The sequence below is a fragment of the Furipterus horrens genome, unplaced genomic scaffold, assembly GCF_987537825.1.
Source record: "Furipterus horrens unplaced genomic scaffold, mFurHor1.1.pri manual_scaffold_1, whole genome shotgun sequence".
NCBI lineage: Eukaryota > Metazoa > Chordata > Mammalia > Chiroptera > Furipteridae > Furipterus > Furipterus horrens.
Window position 1 is genome coordinate 193,268,494 of NW_028327171.1, and position 25,004 is coordinate 193,293,497.

The 25,004-nt window shown below is 40.7% G+C and overlaps 1 non-coding gene across 1 annotated transcript; it reads left to right on the plus strand.

The window, feature by feature from the left end:
• The first annotated feature begins 865 nt into the window (after positions 1-865).
• Positions 866-970, plus strand: LOC150022545 (U6 spliceosomal RNA). The gene has a single exon (XR_016513514.1). It is a non-coding gene; the product is annotated as a U6 spliceosomal RNA (small nuclear RNA).
• Positions 971-25,004: the final 24,034 nt, after the last annotated feature.

The window sequence follows — 25,004 nt, forward strand, 5'->3', positions numbered from 1 at the left end:
CATGATGACACTAAGAATTAAAGTCTTTTAGTAACTTTTCCAAGAAAATGTCAGATCTTTGATTTGAATCCAGGCCAAGTTGATTAATAACAATAATAGTAATAGTAGTTAACATTGGTAAAATGCTTGTCATGTGTTGGATATTCCTTTAGATGTTTTATGTGCATTGACTAATTTCCTTTTCATAGAAACCATCTGACAAAGGTGTTTTTATTGTCCTCATTTACCAGATGAGAAAAATCAAGTCTTAGAGAACTTGAGGAACATTTTTAGAGTCACACAAGTTATTAGAAGTGAAGCTCAAGTTTGAACCCCATTCTGTGTGACTCCTTAGTTCTCAATCACTGTAGTACACAGCTTCTGCAAAACCCACTTGCTCAAACTGTGTGCACTGCCATAATTTCACAAGGGTTATAGAGGCACAAAGCAAACACGCCAATGGTTAAATACTAAAAAGGCAGCTACTCATCACTCCAACTTAGAAAGATTAAATAGAGATAGAGCTTGAGAATGAAACCTGAAGATCCAAGAAAGAGCAAGAAAATGAGTCAGGTCCAAGCTGGTGTTCAACCATATGCCAGAATGTGCTCTAAGTGTTTTTCTTTGATGTAAAAGACTTCTTTCTCTACATTGGTGTATATTCTTAATATATATCATAAACAATTACAATTGCTAGTTGCCTACCCAATGACTGTTTCCAATTATTTCCTAACAGAATCCCTATTTTACTAAGGGCAAATTTAGGTTCAGTTAAAATGGCTCACTGGCTTTTGACAGGAGACTGGCCCATGACATATAAGTCAGCATAGTCTTTTGGTGAGGTCTTCCTGAAGGTTCTTGTTTGTTGCTGAAAAGAGACAAGCTCGCACTCACGTTGGCAGCATATATACTGAAATTGGAATCATACAGAGAAGACTAGTATGGCACTTGCACAAAGATGGCACACATTGGTGAAGCATTTTGTATTTTGCAGTTCCCAGAGGATACTTGACACTTTATTGGTTAGTACCAAGGAAACAGTATGAGTCAAAGCACAACATGTGGCATCCAATGTTGAAATTGTGGTTTCCACTAGAGAGAAAGAGACAGAGAGGGAGAGAGGGAGAGAGGGAGCGAGGGAGCGAGCCCACCTGGTTTATTCACTTTCCTTTTATTCATTCATTTCTCTTCTTCCAGACTGGAATGCAGTTGTGATGTCCAGTGGGGCAGCAGCCATGGTTTGAGCATGAAGAGTATAAAAATTATGCCCTAAGACTAAAGGCAGCACAGAGGAAAGATAGGCAACTGCTTGACTGCTGAGTCCCTGATAGCCTCGTAGAACCTCCATACCAACCTAAATTTGCCTATTCCTGGATTTGTGATGACTTACAAAAAATAAGTCCTATTTAATTAAGCCACTGTAGTTGTTTTGTTACTGTTGTTGTCACATGAAGCTTTAAAATAACACCTGATAACAATGGCCACACTATTCTCCCCTTTTATTCTTAGTTTACTGCCAAAGGTATTTCTATATCATTGTCATTGTCCAAGTTTCCACTGTATGGGTGGCTAGGTATGATGTGAATTAGTCTGAAAGGAGTGAGCTTATGGTTCTAGTACCTTGCACTAAAGATGTAGTAAGATGACATTGTACAAAGAACATAGACTTTGGCAAATCTAATGTACATGACAATTTTATGTCACCCACTCTGAGCTTCAGCTTTCTTATCTCTAAAATGAAGACTATAATATCTACTTAAATATTTACTGAGAGGTATATGAAATACCTAAGTGAAGTGGTACATATGTATATGTTTTTCTTTATTATGAATTCCTCTCTCTCACCAATACAAATGGAACAAATTATTTCACCCTTTCCCATTCCTTCCTCAGTGCAATCCCTCAGCCTCCTTGTTATAATTTCCCTTGGAAAAACATTTCCTGTGGCATTTGTCCATGGTTTTCATTTTATCTAGATTTTGTGTAATTAAAGAGTTGGTGAGAAAAGAGCCTTGGCCAGGCAGCTCAGTTAGTTATAGTGTCATCCAGTACACCAAGGTTGCAGGTTCAATCCTCAGTCAGGGTACACACAAGAAGCAATCAATGAATGCATAAATAAGTGGAACAACAAATTAATGTCTCTCTCTCTTTCTCTCTCTCTCTCTCTAAAAATCAACAAATAAATTTTTAAAAATTAAATAAAGCATTGGTGGGGAGGGAAGTGGGAGGAAGTAAAAGATCCACAGAATATGACCCTAGGCAAGGATGAGTCCTCTCTCAGGCAGAAGGGAACTTAAAGACGAGAGCAGGCAAACATCTTCCCTTTCCTCAGAACTTCTATTTCTCCCGATGTGAAAAGGGAACCAAATTTGTGACCGTATCTTTAGGCTCACATCACAAAGTATAACTGCACTTTTAATTAGGGTTTCCTTAAGAGCTAAGTGTTCTGAGATGTGCTTTTGGAATAAAGTCATAATCACCTGTAGTACATATTTATAATACACACACGCATGTATATAACACATACATATTTATATATAATATTAGACTCTGTTACCATGGAAACTATTACAGTGCTAACATATTAAGCATTGTGACACCACTATAATAAGAAAAAAGAAATTCAAATGAAACACCAAGCATTTCTTTAAGCACAAATAGCTTTAGTAATTAAATACATGAAAACAATGCAGAAAACCACAAATTAATATTTAGAAGACTTTTCCAGTATGAAAATTGGCTTTGATGTTGTTTTCCCTTTTCCATTGCATTGCATCATACATCTTTATAAATTAAGTTTGGCATTAGGTTAACAAGAATAGATCTGTTACATTGGATCTCTCACGTACCTGAAAGCTCAGCTCTCATTCTAAACAGCTACACCTTCTATAGCCAGTGAGAAAGAATTTATTCTTTTTTTAAATTCATCAAAAAGAGGACTTTTTAAGAAGAAAGCTCAGATGTGAAGTTGGTCTTACATCCCTTGTTTCATTCAGACAACATGTAGAACTACCCCTGGGGTTTTGAATATATTAACATCCTTTCACAATTAACCCTAATGGGAGAAGTGTAGCATTTTTTCCAAGCAGATAATATTCAAAGCTGAAAAATACATATGTTTAAATAGATCTCATTATATAAGCTACACCAAATCCCTCCTCTTTATATACAGAAAATCATACCTCTTTCCACTGTCATGCAACATTAAAATAGGAAGGCATACACAGGGATGACATGGATTTGACAAAAAATTAATGATTTGTACATCACTTTAATGCCTCAAATCTGCAATTCATGTATGCTAATTAGCTCATAATGGGCTGTTGAAGAACAGAACTGTCATCCTGCTGCTTCACAGGTTTCTGGAAGCTCTGATTCGGCACAGACTTGCTCGTTGGCTGCTGGATTCGGGGTTGTAACACGGCAGATCTACGATTGCATGCCCCCCACCCCCGCCCCAACACACAATTGTTTTCTGGATGTGGTACTTTAATCTATCAGAGTTATGATGGCGTATCTCAGATAAGTGGTTCCTGGGTGCCACCATACATACCGGGAGCAATAGCATAGTGTCACTATATCTAAATGATTGATTTCTGGATTTGAGGCTGTCAGGCTATACCTCAGAGGGCAGCTGTCAGCTTTCTAAATGTATGAAGTTGTATTATGCAGCACATTTGGAAAATGTATGTACAATTTTTAAAAATTTACAGATAAAAAGGGATGTAAAGCTTAGAGAAAAAAAAGGGGACTAAAAAGATCAGATATCTTTTCTTACTGTGATATCAGGTATATCTCCCCGATGCAAGAAAAACAACTACAGTCCCTTTTGTGGGAGGTGGGGGTGTCTTTGTGCTGCCTGGGTGGAAACAAAGACTGTCACAACAACAGGAGAGTTTAAGGCTGAACTGCTTCACAAACCAAATGAAAACATCAGGGCTGACAGCAAACTGCGAGATTTGAAAACAGGCTGCTCTACTTTTACTGGAGAGAAAACTGACTTCCGTTGATCTCACAGCAGAGGCTTGACCCAAGGTGATTCTCACATCACACTGGCTGATCGGGAAACCCAGCTGCAGCCCGTATCCAAATTTGTTTTCAGATTTGAAATATCATCAGGTTCTTAATTGCTGAAATTTTGTCTTAAAGACTCCAAAATGAAGATGTGTTTAATTAAAGGTTCTTTTTCCACTGGAAAATAGGAACTAGAAACCATAATGGGAGAACTGAGCCAGGCCAGGGAAATAAAATATCTCAAATGTAGTTGAGCTAATAAGGGATTTTAGATAATAAGAAAGAGACATTTTATAATATGCAAAACAATGGTCCAATACATTAAAAGGGAGATTAAAAGCGACCAAGTTAACAAGATTTTTACTTGTTTGTTAGAACTTTGTTTATTAGAGTTTTAAGGCCTCTATGCAAACGTAGAGGGAAAAATGCACTAATAAGAATAGGTGTTTAATATATATTAAATAGAGGATATTCTTCAAATAATGTCGTGATTCATGGAAGATATAAAATGATATTTCAACTTAGAGGCTACACATAGCTGCCCAGTCAGCAACAGGAAAATGCATGTCAACAATAACACAGTATTTTATTGTTATTAGACATCTGAATAATACTTTCTTGTGAAGAAAACCAAACCACAAATTTGAAGCTCTCTCCAACGGTTGGGTTATTCGAATTTGCAGATTTAAAGTGGTGGTTTGGTAAACATTTAGGAATGGGATGGTTGGGTTATTTAATAGATGTATACTTAGCTTTTCGCGAAACTGCCAAACTGTTTTCCAAAGTGGTTGTACCATTTTACATTCCCACCCCCCACCACTCAGCAATTTCCACACTCTCCCCAACACTTGGCATGGCCAGTCTTTTTAACTTTAGACATTCTAGTAGTTATGTAGTTATATCTTGTATACCGTCTTCCCTTCATTGGTGAAGTGACTGTTCTAATCTTTAGCCATGTTTTACTTGTGTTGTTTGCTTTTTTTATTATCAAGTTTTGAGAGTTCTTTATATATTCTGAATCCAGATTTTTGTTGGATATGTAATTTGCAAATATTTTCTTCTAGTCTGAGTTTTCTCTTTTCATTCTCTTAGCACTATTTTTTTTGAAGAGCAGAAGTTCTTCATTTTGATGAAGTCATATAAAATATATATGTGTGTGTGTGTCTGTGTGTGTGTATATATATATATATATATATATATATATATATATATATATATATATATATAAAATCTTTTGGTGTCTTCTTTTCCCAATCAGTCTGATAGAACCTTATTTTATTGTCTTCTTAAAACAAAAACAAAAACAGATTTTGTTTTCATCAATTTTTACCCATTGTTTTTCTGTTTCATTAATCTTCATTTTCTGGTCTTTATTATTTTTTTTATTTGCTTATTATACATTTCATTTGCTCTTTTTTTCTACCTCTTAAGGTTGAATGCTGAGTTAATTGATTTTAAACCAAAGAGAAGTGAAACCATATGTGCATGTGAAGATTGTTATACAAGTAATCATAGAGACTTTATTTTCAATAGTACAAACCTGGAAACTACTCAAATGCTCATCAACAGGTGAATAAATTGTACTATATTTATACAATGTACTATTACTCATCAATATGAAGAGAAGTACTTTTACACAACCTATGAGATATATATGAAAATAATTATGCTAGTGAGAAAAGCAGAGAAAAGAGGAAACACTATGTTATTTCATTTAAATTATTAAAAATGTAAAATAATCTATAGTGACCCAAGCAGATGACTGGTTGCCTGGAGAGAGTCATGGAAGACTAGCAAAGAGGTATTCCAAGAGGCACCAGAAAACATGACAAGGAGGAAAATACTCATTAACTTGATTTTAATCAGTGTTTCATGGGTTTATACACATGTTAAAGCTGATCAAATTGTATACAGCAAGTTCTCAATTAACATCATCAATAGGTTCTTGGAACTTTGCTAAAACAATGTATACTGAAACCAATTTTATCAGAGGCTATGTGATGTAAATAAAGAGAATTGTTCTGGAAAAAAGTACGGATTGAAGCCATACAGCCAAATTGTGCCAGCAGGAATTGTGTCAGGGTCCACCTGATCAATAATGGCAAAACAATTTACAGACTTTGTACTCAGTGATGGTTATGTGAATTGTACTGAGGAAAATGAAGATCTGGTTTCAGGATTTGGTTGCAAAGGTCATGCTCTTGGTGACGTTCATGGAAACCACTTTAAGATTGTCAATGTGGTCAATGTCTCCTCTTTTGGCCTTATACAAAGGCAAGAAGGGAAGATCAAGATAATAAGTTTTAATTGCAAAAAACAGAGTAGTTTTCATATGCCAGAAACACACACACACAGAGTTAAGTTTATATGATATCTTATCAACATTTCAACAAAATGACATTGAAAGAAATAACACTGAAGACCTGTTATATTTCAGTTATGTATAGTTTATTGTATGTCTAACTGTCTCAACAAAGCTCTTTAAAAAGATACCATTATGAAAATGCTAAAGGCCACAGAAGAGGAGAAAATATTTACAATATTATATTTGACTTGTGTCCAGAATATATAAAGAATTATTACAACTTGATAATAAGGAGAGAAATAACTCAATAAAACAATAGAGAAGATATTTCAAGAAGCATTTATTTTGAAAAGAAATATATATAGGAATGGCCAATAAGCCTATGGAAAGATGTTCAATAATACTTATTGTTAGGGAAATACAATTTAAAAACACAATGAGATACTACTACATCCCCATTAGAATGACTAAAATTAAAAAGAGTAATAATACAAAACATTGGCCATGATTTGAATGAGCTAGAATTTTAATACATTGCTGGAATGAGTGTAAATTTATAAACCCACTTTGGGAAATCACTTGACAGTTTCTTTAAAAAGTTAAACATATATGATCCCTATAACCCAGAATTTCTTTCCTGTGTGTGTGTGTTCCCAAGAGAATTAAAAGCATACATATATATAACATGAATATTCATAGAAACTTTATTCAAAATAGATCAGAATTGAAAATAATTCCTCCTCTGCTTTGGGGACTCCAATTACATGTATATTTGGTGTTTAAAGTTGTCCCCCCAGTTCATTGATGTTCCACTCATTTTAATTTCCAATTTTTAAAACTTCTCTCTGTGTTTCATTTTGTATAGCTTCTGTTGCTTTGTCTTCAAGTTCACTAATATTTTTTCTCCAATAATGAATCAAATGTATTTTTCACCTCAGATATTGTAGTTTTCATCTTTAGAAAGTCAATTTGGGTTATTTGATGTCTTCCATTTCTCTAGTCTCTATGTGCAATCTTTTCTCTAGCCTTTTAAACTTACGGAATACTGTTATAATAACTTTTAATATCTTGACTGATAACTCTAAAACCAGTATAATTGTTATATCAGTTTCAATTAATTGATTTTTATCCTCGTTATGCGTCAAAATTCCCTGCTCCTATTGTTAATCATAAATGTTATTCTGTTCATTTCTGAATGGAATGTCAGATGGTGTGAATTTTACCTTTTTGAATGCTGGATAGTTTTGTATTCTTGTATATATTCTTGAGCGTTGGTGGCAGAAGGGATGCAGTTGAGGTATTTACAGTTTGATGCTTTTAGAACTTACTTTTGACCATTTATATGCAACTAGGGCAGCCCCTATTTTGGGGGTACCTTTGTCTCAATATTGAAGCTAAACCTCCCTAGAAATTATGAGGTTTTCCACTCTGCCTGATGAGAAGAGCATCCATTTATGATAAAAACTCTCAACAAAGTGGGAATAGAGGGAACATACCTAAACATAATAAAGGTCATATATGACAAACCTACTGCCAGCAAATATAAAACCAAGGGGTATTCAAAATCTGGCTTTCATCCTTGAACCATCACCCTATTCTCTTCTCCTTACAGGCAAATTTCTTATTTGAATTTTATGGTTTATCATTCTGTTCTTAGATAAATGCTACACCACTGTACACACTTTCTTCCACCTTGATTTTTTGTTCATTTGTTTGTTTTGATTTAGTGTTATATTTTGGAAGTTACAGTATAGAGAATAGTAGTATAGAGACCTAAGGAGAAGGGAAACTCTGACTCCAAACCTCCGCTGCCTTGCGGCATACCTCCTCAGGGGAAAGGCTAAGGGAGTAAACCCCGACAGAAAATCAGGAGCCGGAGTCCCTAAGGCGGTTTGACGTTGTAGTCAACACCGGCAACTCCTGCGGCGCACCTGAAGCCAAGCTGTATTGACTCTGTCTTTCCCCTTGGATCCTTCAGCTGCGAAGAGAGGGGGGGTCTGCTGCATGGGCAACAGCTGGCCCTCCATATCACCCTGCCCAGGCTTTGTAGCTTCACTGGAGAGAACACTCCAACGTCATCGCAAGATGTCGACTCAACACGGGAGGAGACAGATACCGGTTATAAGCTCATCCGATTGGTGAAGGAAACGAGCGCCAGGGGTCTCCTCTGACGGTGGGAGAGGTCATCACACCTCACTGGACAGCTACAGCCCGCCTCAAGCTGGGCAGCCCCCAGCCAATTAGGTGCCGTCTCGCCATGGCTCACCTGCCCCACTGGGTGCGTGGGGATCAGAGAGGCGTCTCTTGAAAAGTGGGCCACAAAACACTCGCACCAGGCAATTCCAAGCAAACAACAAGAAAGAAGCCTCCAGCTCTTCGCCTCGCTAGCTGGAACATCAGGACCATGTGTCCCGGACTTACTGCAGACCTTCCATGGATCAATGGTGCCAGGAAAACCGCCGTCATCGACAGGGAACTGGCACGACTAAACATCGACATTGCGGCTCTACAGGAGACCCGGTTGGCCGACAACGGAACTATCAGAGAAACCAACTACACCTTCTACTGGCAAGGGAAGTCTCCGGACCAACCAAGACAGCACGGTGTTGGGTTCGCTGTGAAGAACACGCTTGTTAACTCCATAGAGCCACCCACAGGAGGCACAGAGAGATTACTTACCCTCCGATTGTCAACAACTTTCGGCCCAGTCAGCATTCTTAGCGCGTATGCCCCAACCCTCTGCGCCACCACCGAAGAGAAAGAACAGTTCTACCATGCACTGGACGAAGCGTTATCCAAGATCCCCAGAAGTAACGCTCTTTATCTCCTTGGAGACTTCAATGCAAGAGTAGGAGCCGACCACATGGCCTGGCCCACCTGCCTCGGAAACTTTGGGAGAGGAAAGATCAATGAGAATGGTCAGCGACTGCTTGAGCTTTTGTGTCACCACGGCCTGTGCGTGACAAACACATTCTTCAAGTGCAAAGAGATCCATCAGGTGTCATGGAGGCACCCCCGCTCCCGCCACTGGCACCAGCTTGACCTCATCATCACCAGAAGAACGGATATTGGCAGCACCCTCCTCACCCACAGCTACCACAGTGCAGACTGCGACACGGACCATGCCCTCGTGGTAAGCAAGGTGCGCATAATGCCGAAGAGGTTACACCACTCCAAGATGAAGGGTCGCCCACGCATCAACACCAGTTGTGCCAGCAACCCAGTTAAGACCCAGCAATTCATCAACAGGATGGAAGATGCACTCGGCGAGGGAATGGCGGCAGATGACATTATCGAATCCAATTGGTCACGTCTCCGCGACGCCATATACAACTCCGCCATTATTGCTTACGGGAAGAAAGAGCGGAAGAACGCTGACTGGTACGAGGCTCACTGGGAAGAAATGGAACCCGTGATCGAGGCTAAGAGGAAGGCCCTACTGGCTTACAAGGCCACGCCCACTCCCAGTACACTTCAAGGTCTACGGGCTGCCAGGAACAAAGTCCAGAAGACCGCCCGCCACTGTGCCAACACCTATTGGCTAAACCTGTGCAGAAGCATCCAGGAAGCCGCTGATATAGGCAACGCATGAGGAATGTATGAGGGTATCAAGAAGGCAACAGGCCTAATCCCCTCCAAGATCGCCCCCCTTAAGTCCAAGACAGGTGAGGTCATCACTGACCAGGAACAGCAAATGCGGCGGTGGACCGAGCACTACCTCGAGCTGTACGCGACGAGGAACACCGTAACAGACACTGCTCTTAACGCCATCCCAGACCTACCAGTCATGGAGGAGCTAGACACCCCACCTACTGCGGCAGAGCTCGGCAAAGCCATCGACCGCCTCGCTTGCGGGAAAGCACCAGGAAGCGACGGAATCCCTCCAGAAATCCTAAAGAGCGGGAAACCAGTCCTGCTACAGCCGCTCCACCATCTACTCTGTCTCTGCTGGAAGGAGGGTTACATCCCCCAGGATATGAGAGACGCCAACATTATCACCATGTACAAGAACAAAGGAGACCGCAGCGACTGCAACAACTACCGGGGCATCTCTCTCCTCAGTGTCGTCAGCAAAGTATTCGCCCGGGTCGCTCTTGCCCACCTGCAGACCCTTGCTTCCCGCGTCTACCCAGAGTCCCAGTGTGGCTTCAGAGCTGGCCGATCAACAGTGGACATGATCTTCTCCCTACGCCAGCTGCAGGAGAAGTATCACGAGCAGCATAAACCACTCTACCTCGCCTTTATCGACCTCACGAAGGCGTTTGATCTGGTCAGTCGAAGCGGACTCTTCAGCTTGCTACGGAAGATTGGCTGTCCACCATATCTGCTTGCTGTGGTCATGTCCTTTCACGACAACATGCACAGCACGGTGTCCTACAACGGCGCAACCTCTGAGGCCTTCCCAGTCAGCAGCGGAGTAAAGCAGGGCTGCGTCCTCGCGCCTATGCTGTTCGGAATCTTCTTCTCCATGCTCCTCCAATACGCCTTTAAGGACTGCAGCGAGGGTGTCTTCATTCACACCAGATCCGATGGCAAGCTCTACAACCTGGCCCGTCTACGAGCCAAAACCAAAGTCAAAGAGGTGCTCATCCGTGAGATGCTCTTCGCCGACGACGCAGCCTTGACATCACACTCCGAAGAGGGACTCCAGCAGCTAGTCACTTGCCTTTCCCACGCATGCAAGGAGTTCGGACTAGCCATCAGCCTGACGAAGACGAATGTTATGGCTCAAGGCACGGGGACTCCCCCATGCATCACCATCGACGGGTACACCCTGGAGGTTGTCAACGACTTCACTTACCTCGGGTCCACCATCTCGAGCTCTCTGTCAGTCGACTTGGAGGTCAACCGGAGAATCGCCAGGGCAGCCACAGTTATGGCCAGACTGAACCGGCGAGCGTGGAACAATTCCAGCCTCACTGAGAAAACCAGACTGCGCATCTACCAAGCCTGCGTACTCAGCACTCTCCTCTATGGCAGCGAGACGTGGACCACCTACGCAAGGCACGAAAGGAAACTCAACAGCTTCCACATGAGGTGCCTGCGACGCGTCCTGCATGTCGCCTGGCAGGATAAGGTCCCCAACACCGAGGTGCTGAAGCGAGCCAACATGAGCAGTTTGCATGCAGTTCTTAGTGAGAGACGCCTCAGGTGGCTCGGCCATGTCAAAAGAATGGATGCAGGCCGTATCCCCAAAGACCTCCTCTACGGCGAGCTAGCAGAAGGCCAGAGGATGACAGGGCGCCCAAAACTGCGGTTCAAAGACATCTGCAAAAAGGACAGGGCACAATGCTCCATCAATCTCAACACATGGGAAGTTCAAGCAGACGACCGCCTAGCCTGGAGGCTCACGGTCAGGCAAGGTACGTCACGCGCAGAGGCTGCGCGCAACGAGGAGGCGGTCCAGAAAAGATCGAGGCGGAAGCAGCGTCAACAGCAGCAACAACAGCCATCTGCCTTCACCTGTAACAAGTGCGGCAGGGATTGTCACTCCCAAGTTGGACTGCACAGCCATTCTCGGCGGTGCAGATAGACTCTCAAGAAGCTACGCCATCGTCTCTCGAGACGGACGGCTGCCGATGACGATGACTGCCAGCATTACACTCAAAGGGCAAAAACTACAAGCATTCCCCTTAAGATTGGGAATAAGACAAGGATGTCTGCTTTCACCATAGTACTAGAAGTCCTAGCCATAGCAATTAGACCAGAAGAAGAAATAAAAGGCATCCAAATTGGAAAGGAAGTAGTAAAACTCTTTATTTGCAGATGACATGATACTGTACATAGAGAACCCTAAATATTCCACCAAGAAATTCCCAGAACTGATAAATGAATTCAGCAAAGTAGCAGGATACAAAATTAATGTCTAGAAATTAGCTGCATTTTTATATGCCAATAATGAACTATCAGAAAGAGAAATCAAGAAAGCAATCCCATGCACAATTGCTTCAAAAAGATTAAAATGCCTAGGAATAAATCTAATCAAGGATGTAAAAGACCTGTACTCATAAAATTATAAGATATTGAAGAAAGAAAGTGAAGAAGATAAAAATAAGTAGAAGCACAAATGGTGTTCATGGATAGGAAGAATTAACATCATTAAAATGTCCATACTACCCAAAGCAATCTATAGACTCAATGCAATTCCTATCAAGATACCAATGACATATTTCACAGAACTAGAACAAATAATTCTAAAATCATATGGAACCACAAAAGACCACTAATAGCAACAGAAATCTTGAGAACAAAGTTGGAGGAATTGTGCTACCTGATTGCGTGGTATACTACAAAGCCATAATAATCAAAACAGTATGGTACTGGCATAAAAACAGACACATAGATATATGGAAGAGAATAGAGAGCCCACACCTTAATTACATCTTTTGATGAGCAGGAGTTTTTAATTTTCAATAACTTCATTTATCAATTTTTTTCTTTCATTGTGTTTATGACTGTAAAGAATACAAAAATAAGTAATATAAAGCATCTGTTTTTCCAAGAAGCTCTCAACCTTGTAAAAGAGTAGAAAGTTACAAGTAATACTTTGGGAATAAAAGAACACTCTGCTGTTCAGTTGAAATGAGTAGAGGACAAATAGTTAAGGTAGAAATGGCCAATAGCTTGTGCTTTGAAATTGAAAAACAATATTGTGTTAAGCAAAAAAACAGCATCCAAGAATGTCTAAGTCTTAAACATTAAAACTATAAATATATTTTCTTACATAGCAAAGGGGATTTTGCAGATTTGATTAAGTTAAAAGTCCTGTGTTGGAGAGATAACTTTGGGTTATCTGGCTGTGCCCAGTACAATCATAGTCCTCATAAGAGAAAGAGGGAGGTGGGAGAGTCAGAAAAAAATGTGACAAGGGAAGCAGGTGTCTGAGCTATGAGACTGCTATAAGGGGCTGTAAGCCAAGGACCGAAGGCAACTTCTAGAAGCTGGAAAAGATAAGGAAACAGATTTTCCCTACAAATATTCAGGGAGAATGTAACTCTACCAAAACTTTAATTTTAGTTTCATGAAATACATTCTGGACTTCTGAACATCAGAACTATAAGATAACAAATTTGTGTTGCTTTAAACTATTAAGTTTGTGGTAATTTGTCACAAGGCCAATAGAAAAGTAATATAAGTGTTGAATTGAAGGGTTGATATTTGTTCTATTCCCAACAATGAGGTTGTTAGGGGGCGTAACCTTTCCATATGGAGGCCTCCTCTTACAGCAGTGATCATCGTTTACCTGGTGATGTACAAAGAACTAAATTCAAAGTGCCTCAGACTTTCTGTCAGCCTCTTTTGCTGAAATAAATATTTGAACTCAAAGTGATGAGTAATTCTTAGATAGGTACTTGAAGCAACGCTGACTTCCTGTGAATCCAGAGTATTCCATCTTCTACCCCTCAATCCCAAGGGGACCCACATTACACAAAGGCAGAAGGTAGGCAGTAGCACTCTAAATGGAATACTCTCCCTCCCCCTTATAACTTTTAACTTTCTTCTTATGACCAGAACATGGGCTTGAATATCCAACATAAAGGATGGGCTATATATGACTCTCTTGGCCATATTTTCTTCAGTTTGATTTCCCTTTTCCTGAAATAATTTTCTCATATTTATTTAGTGAAGTTATTGTCATGATGTCTGGATATTTTTGTGTCCACCTGAGGTTAAGTCAAAATGCTTCTTTATTAATGAAAATTTCTTAATAACCAGCATATGTTATCTGTGTAAAGATTCCAAGCAAACTCAAGTCCTTTGTCCAGATAATTGCATTAGAGAGTCAGCAACTGAGAAGATAAAATGCTGGAGCTAAGCAGTCTCACCCTGTCCCTGGTGAGAACAGAGCCACAGGATGCATGGTTGTCACTTTGGGTTATAAAACTCATCTCTGCATGTGAGGATGTGCACAGACAGGCAAGCAATGAGCTGAACATGCACAAGCGTTATACTGGATGAGAACCTTGCTCCTGGCTAAATGGCAAATAGCAGGGCACGTTGTTGAGGCTAATACCAGCTCACTTGGCCGCTCCATGAGAAATGAGTAATGCTTCATGGCCTTAAAAGTCCAGGCATCGTGCTGAAAATCCATCAAGGCTAGGTGGAGACAATGCGCTTAATGATTAGATTGCTCACTGTTTTTGTTTGTTTGTTTGTTCATTTTTTGTTTTCTTTTTCTTGGGTTTGGGGGAGGGGATTTATAAGGTCCTTGTGAAGCAAGTCAAGATTTCAAAACAAATTAGGTGAAACAAGATGTTCACAAGTGGGATTAGATTTAGTGTCCTAAATCTGGTTAATCATTTTAATTTCCAGTTGGGCAATGCTTTCACATTCAGACTGTGTGTCTACATAGGATCAAAATAACTATAAAAATAGAAAAAATTAAGTAACCAACTTTTCATTTCTTGACCACATGATATGAAGAAATTGGTCTGATTAACCCAAGTTTCTCTATTTTTATCTTAGTTGATTAAAATAATTCTCTTATCTCACTTATCTAAGAAAGTTTCTATTTTTAACTCTTAAAAATGTTTTATGGTGGTAAAATACACATAAAAATTTAACATGTTATTTTTTTAAATTTCTTAAAAATATTTTATTTACTTATTTTTAGAGAGGGAAGGGTGGGAGAAAGAGAAGGAGAGAAACATTGATACGTGAGAGAAACATTAATCAGTTGCCTCTTACATATGTCCCAACTGGAAATTGGCTTGCAACCCAGGCATGTGCCCTGACTGGGAATCAAACTGGTGACCTTTTGCTTTGCAGGACGATGCTCAACCAACTGAGCCATGTGGGTCAGGGCACATGTTAATCATTCTTTTAAGTACACATTTTAGTGGCAATAAGTGCATTCACATTGTTGTGCAATCATCAACACCCACCCATCTCCAGGACTCTTTTCATCTTGCAAAACAGAAACATTCTATTCATTAAACAATAACTTCCCATTCCTCTTTCCCTCAGATCCTGAAAACCACCATTCTACTAGGAAGTTTCCATTTTAAAATGGGTTCAATGTGAGGTTGTAGTGTCTTCTTTACGCACACACACACACACACACACACCTGTTTTCATCTCTTTTTTTCCCATCTCCTTACCTAGGAGATTCTCAATATGGCATAGGCTAAAACAATACTGGTATGATTGAGTTGTGATTCTAATTTTTTATGCTATCATCTGGATCTCAGAATACTAATATCACGTTCTCCATTTGTGGAGGAGCCAGTGAAATGGCATGTAGAGGATAGGAGTAGAGTTTAAAGAGATCTGGCTTGCAGAAACAGTGTGGGGTCATAAGTCCCTTAGAAACTTGTTGAGCTGGAGCATGCCTACCAGTGCACATGAATTGTGGAGTTCATGGGACAGGAGGGAAGACTTTTAAAGTAGGAGATCAAGGGAGTTTAGTCCTAAGTGTTAGATGATTAGGCAAAGACAATTTAATGCAGAAAAATTCTAAGAACAGAATTAGTGAATAATTGAGTCATGGTTCAGGTGGTTTTTAAGAATGATTATGACCCGAGACTAGGAGGTCCAGGGAGAAGAGGCCCTGTTTCCTTAATGGATATAGGGCTACAAAAGATGTTCTGGGCTTAAACATAGAAATGAAACTGAAATATGAAATTATAAAATTTAAGCCATTTGCATGCAAGTAACCTTACTGTATTACTTTTGCAGCAAATGAATTATTTATCACCTATGATGGGCAAGTCACCTGCTAGGCCATCAGAGTTCAGCAATGAACAAGACACACATAGTTTTTATCTTTCATGGAGCTTTAAACTTGGTGAGGAAAACATGGTAGTCTGAAAAATGTCCCCCACCCCCATCACAAAGATATCTGTGTCTTGATTGCTGGAATTTATAAATATGTTACCTTACACAGTAAAAGGAATTTTGCAATTGTGGTTAAATTAAGGCTCTTGAGATGGAGAGGTTAGCCTGGATTATGAAGGTGGGCCCAATGAATCACAAGGGTCCTTATAATAGGGAGGCCTCAGAGTCAAAGGAAGCTGTGAGAACAAAGCAGGGGTTGGAGGGGAATGAGGGTGCTATGCTTCTAGCTGTGAAGATGGAGTAAGGGGCTGTGAGCCAAGGAATTCAGGTGACCTTCAGCAGCAAGAAAGGGCAAGAAAACGGATTCGTCCCTAAAGCCTGCAGAGGGAGTGCGACGCTGCTGACACCTAGATTTCAGCCCAGCAAAATCCACTGCAGATTTCTGACCCCTGGAACTGTAAAATAATACATTTGTGTTGTTTTAAGTCACTAAGCTTGAGGTGATTTATTACAGCTACAGTAGGAAAATAATACCAAAATATGAGCAAATAATCACTCTATACCCTGTTTCACAATCATTGTGAGGGTGCCATGAAGGGAAAGCTCGGAATGCCACTAGAAAGGATAAGAGAGCCCTAATCTAAAACAAGGACAGAGCTGACCTCCCTCAACTTCTCTTCTGGAGCATACAGAGGAGTAAGTTGTCCAGGGGAAGATGGGGCAGGATGCATTGTAAGGCCTCAGTACTTGAAGGAGCTTGACCCACTAGAAACAAGGAGAGGAAGGGTGGGGACTGTGGCACAGTGAGCAAGGGGACAGCAGCATCAGGAGCATTAGGAAGGGAGTAGCTTCTGTCAGAACTGCTGGACCACAGCGATTTTAGACTTTGTCCAGAAGAAAGAGGCAGTCCCCGAAGGGTCATGATAAGTGTGTGCCAAGATGAGATTCATGTTTTTAGTAGATCACTCCAGCTGCTGTGAGGGGCATGGATGTGAGGATGGAAGAGCAGGAGGGGAGATACAGATGAAGACTGTTACATTTCTCAGAAGGAGGGACAATAATGGGAGTTTAGACCAAAATGGTGATAATGACAGGAGGGAAGCAGATATATTTTGGACATAGAATCCACAGCACTTGGCGATTGATTACTTTGCTCAATAATTATTTAAATTGTTAATTACTATTCCATTGCATAATTATATAATCATATGTTTATCAATTCTCCTGTTGATTAATATTTGGAACTTGTCCAGTTTGGGGGCTATTCTGAATAACATTGCTATCAATATTTCTGTACAATTCTTGTTATAAACATAGAATTTTATTTCTGTTGGGTAAATACCTACAAGTAAAACTGCTGGATTATAGGGGAGGTGCATATTTAACTTTTTAAAAGACTACTATACTGTTTTCAAATGTGATTGCACCATTTCTTACTCCCTTTGGTGATTTATTGGACTCATAGTAAATGGGTGGAATGAAAAAGTCAAGCATGTTTCCTCAAACTAAAGAACAATATGCTGAGCTCTTCAAACAGCTCCGTGTTTTGAATGTTTAGATAGACAAACAGGTGAAGATAAGGTTATATATAGTCCTGTGAGCACATTCTCTGAGAGACAGAGTCCCTTGGTTCCTTAGGTAGAGAAGGCCATAAATAAATATATAGATAGGTAGGAAGAAAGAAAGAAAGAAAGAAAGAAAGAAAGAACGAACGAACGAAAGAACGAATGAAAGAAAGAAAGAAAGAAAGAAAGAAAGAAAGAAAGAAAGAAAGAAAGAAAGAAAAAAAAGAAAGGGAAGGAAAAATGGTTGCCTACATTGTCACCAAATCATTCTGGGGAGTTTTTTGTTTGCTAACTTCCAAAGACCATATTTCACCAAACTAAATAATGAGATTGGACCTAAGACACAAACTGTAACACTGGGAAGTTGTAAACCGCTTCACCATTCTTTTCACATTGTTTCTGTAAGTGCTGACTCTGACTACTAGGTAACTTGTAGATGAACAGCTTGTTTGTGTAAGAATCCTAGGAACTAACTTAAAAAGATACAGATCCCAAACTTCAAGCATCCCAGCTCTGGGAGTTTTGCAGACCTTCAGCTGTGGAGCCAGGATAAAGTGAAGTAAAAATGACATGAAACCAGGATGACAAAACCAGGGCGACACTCTGAACTTGCCTTATTGGAATAGACTGCGCCCCTCTGTATGTAGAGAACTTTGCAATCCCCTCCCTTGATCTCTTTGTTCTGTTCCCCTCTCCCTTCTTATAAAAAGCTCTGCCTCCAATGAGAGCTGGAGATGGGTTTTGTGACGTGAGTCCCCCATCTTCCAGATGGCCAGCATCTGCAAATAAACCACTTTTCTTTACTTCAGCATCTGCCTCTCGAGTATTGGCTACCATGGTGGCAGGGAGACGGACCTGAAGTTCGGTTACAAAACTTCAAAATCTAATTGCTCTTGGATCATTTCAGATAGGGAAACTGAGCCTCAAGGCTGTTAGAACATGCTTATTCTCCTCTTCCTCAGTGGAACAAAAGTTTGGTCTTGATCTACACTATGACCTATTCTTATGCCAACTCTTCTTCAGCTCTCCTCACCCCTATTTTAGGCTCTAGATTTACATGTTCAGATAAAAACCTCTCACTCCTTATCATTCATCACTTACTAAACAGAATGCTTTCTGTCAATTGTCCCTTAAGTTCTCCTTCCAAAAAAGAAAGTGTTCTAGCTAGGGGTTTCATTCAAACCAAGATTTGAGAGTTAAGAGTGTGCCAATCAGAAAGAACACTGGGATGAATAGGCTTAAACCAGGACTGCATCAGACAAGCCAGGATGTATAACCTCTGGTTTGGAAAGCTAAACTGACCTGCAAAGTAGAGCAATGCAGAAAGGGCTCTCTATGGATGATGCACCTACTAAAATGAGAGCTGAAGATATAGAACCCTAAGACCAAGTGGAGTGAGTTTCCAGAGGGATCTGTGAAATTGACAGGAAAATGATGATCTTAAACATCTTGGGCTAGTAAGAAAATTGGAGAGGCAAGGAAAGCATGTGTTTAAAAATGCCTTGGTAGCTTATAAATGGATTAATTTTTTGATAATTGGTTTCTTACTTAGGGAACAATAAATCCCTGGATTTAGGAGTAGGGGCTTAATGGTGGCTCTTCCCCAAACGAATATGTCTACCCCAAACCTCTAGTTTTGACTTTATTTTGAAAAGCAGTTTTTGGAGATGTAATTAAGTCAAAGATCTCAAGATGAGATCATCCTGGATTATCTGGGTGGGCCTTAAATCCAATGACAAGGGAGAAAGAAAGAGGGAGAGGAGGAGAAAGACGTGTAAGGACAGGCTGACTAGAGTTCTGCAGCCACACGCCCATGAACACCTGGAGCCACCAGAAGCCAGAAGAGGCAAAGAAGTCTCCCTTAGACTCTTCAGAGGAAGTTCAGTCCTGCCAACACCTTGATTTCAGACTTCTGGCCTCCAGAACAGTGAAAAAATAAATTTCAGGCTTTTTTTAAAGTAACCTGATTTAGGGTAATTTGTTACTCAGCCACAGGAAATTAATGTAGGATGGAAGGAAAATTCTTGTTAAGCAGGCCTGAAGGAGGGGTAGAGAGGCAATGGATATATGAATGTGAAAAGAAGAAACTGGGCATGAATGGGTGTGAAACTCCAGGCAGGTCCAGGAAGAATGGAATTTAAGGGCAGGGGGAAAAAGCAGACATTGTCTTATGTGGCCAGCTCCTTTTATGGGGCCACAGCAAGGGTACCCCCAGGACACCTGTCTCATGCTGCTTTCCCATTATCTAACCAGTTTAAAAACAAAACCCATTTAGAAATTGGGAGGAAACTATATCCCCCATCTCTCCTGCAAGTTCCATAAATACATGCAACTTCTTTATTTAGTTCAGGCTCATTACCGGTACAGCAAGTCACACTATTCAGTTATTTTAATCATTTTTCTCATTATTTTTCATTCTCTTAGTTGTCTCATATTTCTTCACTTCTGTTAACCAGTCCCTTGGTTATACATTTTTCTTGTCATTTGCCTTGGAAAAACAAAACTAAATAGCATAATTAGTATTGCTTGTATGAAAGATATTACTTTTTAGGTGGGAAAATAGTTGTTATTAATTGCTGATTCAACACTGTAAACATCTTCAACTCCTTTGAGTGTACCACATTTCTGGTCTCCACAGGCCCCTTCCTGGAGTCCATGAAGCTCTGAATGTCAAGAAATGGTGGCTCAGGCGTGACTGTAGCCAAGTGATCTGGACACCGGATGCGCGGCTTAGACTAGGGTCGCCTCATACCAGAGTTTGTGTTGGGGAGAGAATCCTATTCTCAGCTAATGCTCCTCCAAATGGGCGTCTATATTTAAAATTTTAAATCCAGAGTTTTAAAAAGGAGAGCATTTAATCCTGAAAAAAAATAACAACTCTATTTGAAATATGATCTCTTTAATCCAGCAGCCCTTGATGTCTGGAGATGATTTTCCTCTGCGTACCCTGAAGAAAGAAACCCTCCTAAACCTGGTTCTTGAACTTCATCTCCTAGCACAGGGGATTGCACTGTTACATTTGATTCAAGTTTAAAATTGGGTTCATAATCGGGAGAGGAGGCGTAATGGAGCTGCTAAGAGCCTGAGCTTTGCGTTGAGAGGGATCTAAATTTTTAAGTGCAAACATGTTCCAACTCTGTGACACAGTCTATGTGACAGGAGAGCTGTCATGACCATCAAATTAGAAATATATGCAAGTGCCACCCACACAATAACTGCTCATTACATATATTCATTTTAACAATGCGGGGGTAGGTTTTACCCACTACACAATGTGGACGGGGGATCCATTCCTTTTCTCCTTTTGAAGGCATGCATGAAACATCGGTTTAAAAAGTTCTGAAAACGTGGGTTGGGGTCCCAGCAGCCCTATCTGGGCTCTCTCTCCACTGCAGCCCTCACTGACCATTGGAGGCACCAGTTCTGTGTCCTCTGTGCAGCGCTGGGCTGCTGGGCTCTAGGCTGAAACTCCAAGTACGGCACACAGTGTCCAGCCTTTCCAGGGCCACATGCAGCCAGCCTTAACTGAGTCCCTCCTGTCCCAGTGAAAATCCCTCACCCTCTCACAGCCCAGCCCCCCCACCTTTGGATGCCCTTCGATTAAGCGGCCTCAAGCCTGGGAAACAACTTGAGACAATTCAGCCTTGTGGCATCAGGGGCCTGGACTCTGGAAAAGGAAAGGTTCTCAGTTCTCTTCCTATCCAGGGAAGTAGAAGCCGCTGGGTACATATCCTGCACCACCCTTCCAAGAGAAAGAAAGAGAAAACAGCTTTTATTCTTTCTCAGATGGTCTACGACAGAGAAAACATGACTTCATTAGTATTGTCTTACTACGTTAGCAGTCTAGTCCTCAGCAGGAGAGCCACCGTTGCAAGCTAGTTATGAGCCTGGACTAAAGTGCCACACATTCTGGGTTCAAATTCTAGTCCATCACTTACTGGAAGTCTGTTCTTGGAGCTCAGGTTGTCTGGTCAATAAACAGTGGGTGATTTTTAAAATGTGAGTACACCCCATATATGACATGCAATATTTGGTTTGTTAGCAAAATATTGTGGGCATGTGATATGTGAGGCACACTTACACTAAAGGATTATCATTTGTTATTCTAAAACTCAAATTTATATGGGCCTCTTGTGTTTTTATTTGCTAAATCTGGCAACTCTATCTTGGACAAGTCCTTTAACCCTTCTGAGCCTCAGTTTCCTCATTTGTAAAATGGAGATTAAAACAGTATTGTCCTCTGAGTATCTATCTCACAGAGTAGTTATGAGAATTCAATGAATTAATGGTCGTAATGTGCTTAGAACAGGACTTGTCAGACAACAAGCACTAATAAATAATTGCTAAGTAAGTAAACAATTTAACCAACCTTTTTCAAAGTGTCTATACATGTTTTACATGCACAACTACACCTTGTTTTACCAAAACACAATAGTCACAACCTCTGAGCAAGGCTAGAGAATAGGGACTGAATTCTCTTCTGGGTACAGTCATTTCAATTATCTTCCCAGACTCCTTTGCTTTTCCCATAGTAGCCCTCACAGTCGATTTAGGCAATTCCTTACACAACCCCCATTCCTGTTCCTCCCAGTGCCCCCATGTCAGTCTAGATGGAGTTTACACTGACAGGTGATGAATGAAGGGACTAGAGCAGTGGGGCTCCTCTCACTGTCTCTCTCATAGATCACAGGTCCTATTCCATCTTTTGCCCATCTCACCCCCTCCCCAAACCAACACACCAGCACAAGAAGCAAGAAGCTCATGCTGGACCAAATGCCTTTTCTCCTTATCCAAGGCCTTAGAAAAGGGGCAGGAGAAGGAGTGAGAAAGGAAGAACTGTGAAATGGGAAGGTTGTCTTCTGAATTCTGAAGACTGCCCCCCAGCCACATTTCTTCAAGCCCCATGATTATTTGTAGTCTACCCCTCATGACTAGCATACCAGCCTGCTGCAAATCCAGGACACGGATCTTCTGCAAAGCCTCCAAACTCAGACCAATTGGGGTCACTTGGCTTCAGGGTTGGTATCCATTTTATTCTGTATTTGGTGTTTTTACTCACAGTAAAGGACTAGAACCTGAAAAAAAGGCCTGGATCAAAGATAGGAAGTCAACACAGGAAAAAGACTGCAAAACAAGAAACAAAACTACCAAGTCAGAAGGAGGTGAAGTTACTGGAAAAGAGGAAAGGAAAGATTGTGTCAGTCACTAAGTTCTCAAAGGAAGAAACAGAGAGGGTGTCCAAACTCAGGTTCTGAGGAGTTCAAACCAGCACGAGGTTCCAGAAATCCCTCCTTCAACTATTCATGACCCCAAACTTGAAGGCCACATGCAACTTTTACTTCTCAGTCTCTGGCTTGCAAGGAGAGTGTGCCAAGCTGCAGGAGCCTCATCCAATGGCCTGCAGGTCGAGTCTCAGAGTCCTTGTCTCCTGGACACAATCTATGATCCCACTGAAATTTCCTTAGCAGGAGGACTAGAGAGCATGGCATCCTTGTGCTGCAGAAGTAAGACTGTCCTGGTATTTCCACAATCTATTGCAGCATAACAAACCACCTCAAAACCCAGAGGCTCAAAAACAGCAGTTCATTCTCTTATAATTGTGCAGGTTGTCCGGGCAATTCCCTGTGGTGTAGCCTGGGGTGTAGGGATGGTTGCCATCATCTAGAGACAACTGGAACTCAGCGAAGGCTGTCAAGTCTACTTCCATCTGCGTTTCTCCCCATGGCTGCTTGGGCTGCTCACAGCATGGTGGTTGGGTTCCAAAAGGAACATTCAGAGATGGAGGAAGTAGAAACTGCCAGGCCAACCAAAGATGGTTCCAGAGCAGACACAACATCATTTCCATCACATTCAATTGGTTAAAGTAGTTACAGACTTGGCCAAGGGGCAGATGAGAGGAGGCTACACAAGGCATGAATACAGAAAGGCATGGTTCATTGGGCACCATCGAAGGAACACCTACCACGTTTATTTTGTAAGTTCTTTATTACTTCTTAATCAATACCCTGCCTCCTGTATACTATTTAATGGAACACTTATGTATTGAATACTTTCAGTATTCAAGTCACTTACACTAATGTTTCTTTTCATTTTTGTTTTTTGTGGGGGCGGATGTTGCTTGTTATACTTTTATGTAAGGGCCTCACAGTTGAACAGACAGAACACACAGGTACACAACTTTCAGTGGAAGGTATACTATGAACCTTTGCTATTTAAATAAATAAATAAAGAAGAGGATGTAGTGGAGGGACAAATTATTCTGAGCTTTATAGACTTGTGGGAAATTTTTATGAACAATTTCTGGGTAAAGTGCTTTAAAATTGAGAACCACAATAAAGAAATATGAGATGTTTCCATTGTTGTTATGAAATGACTGTTTTTTTATAAACTATTTTTAGGAGCTTCTTCCTCTAAGTCTAGTGAGACAAACTGTCCATTTCTCAAGTGCATAGTGGTGAAGAGGTTAGGCTCTGGATTCAGTCCACTTGGGTTGAAAACCTAGCTGTGTGACCTTGGACAAATTATCTAATTTCTCTGTGCCTTGATGGCATGACCAGAAAGTGAAAAAAAATGATAATAGCCTCCTCATAAGGTTCTTATGATTTAATGTATTGGAGGTGCTTAGAATGGTGCTTGGAACATTAAAACATGTTCAATAAATGTTAACCATTGTTGGTGATTATAATGGGCTGAATAATGTTCCTCCCCCTAAGATGCTCACCTCCACAGACGCCTGTGCAAATGTTACTTGACATGGCAAAAGGGACTTTGCAGAGGTGACTAAGGACCTTTGGATGAAGAAAGAGTATTCTGGATTATCCAGGTGAATTAATGTATAATCACAAAGATCCTTATAAACTGGAGGTAAGAGGCCTGAGGGTTAGAGTCAGAGAAAGTGATGTGATGTTGGAAGCAGAGGTCAGAGACATGTGAGTCATGGACCAGAGAAGGCTAGTAGCCCATGGAAGCTGGAAAAGTCAAGGAACGGGTTCTCTTCTAGAATCTCCACAAGAAACACATCCTTGCTGACCCACTTTGGATTTCTGACCTCCAGAACTGTAAAATAAACCTGAGTTGTTATCACCCATTAAGTTTGTGTTAATTTGTTACAGTAGCAATAGGAAATTATTGCAGTGGTTTTGATGATAATCTGAAAGCCAGTACTTCTTACACATAATCAAGAAACAGAATCTAACCAACCAAAGAAGTGTATGCTCTCAAAACTTAGCAAAAAATGTCAGGTAAGGGGCTTGACTCAAGCTGTCACAGTTGGTTTTTCCTTTTTAGATTTCCAAGCCACTAGTTCAAACATCAAAACAGCACTGCCTACTTCGCATTTATATTTTATGACTTGTTTTTGAGTA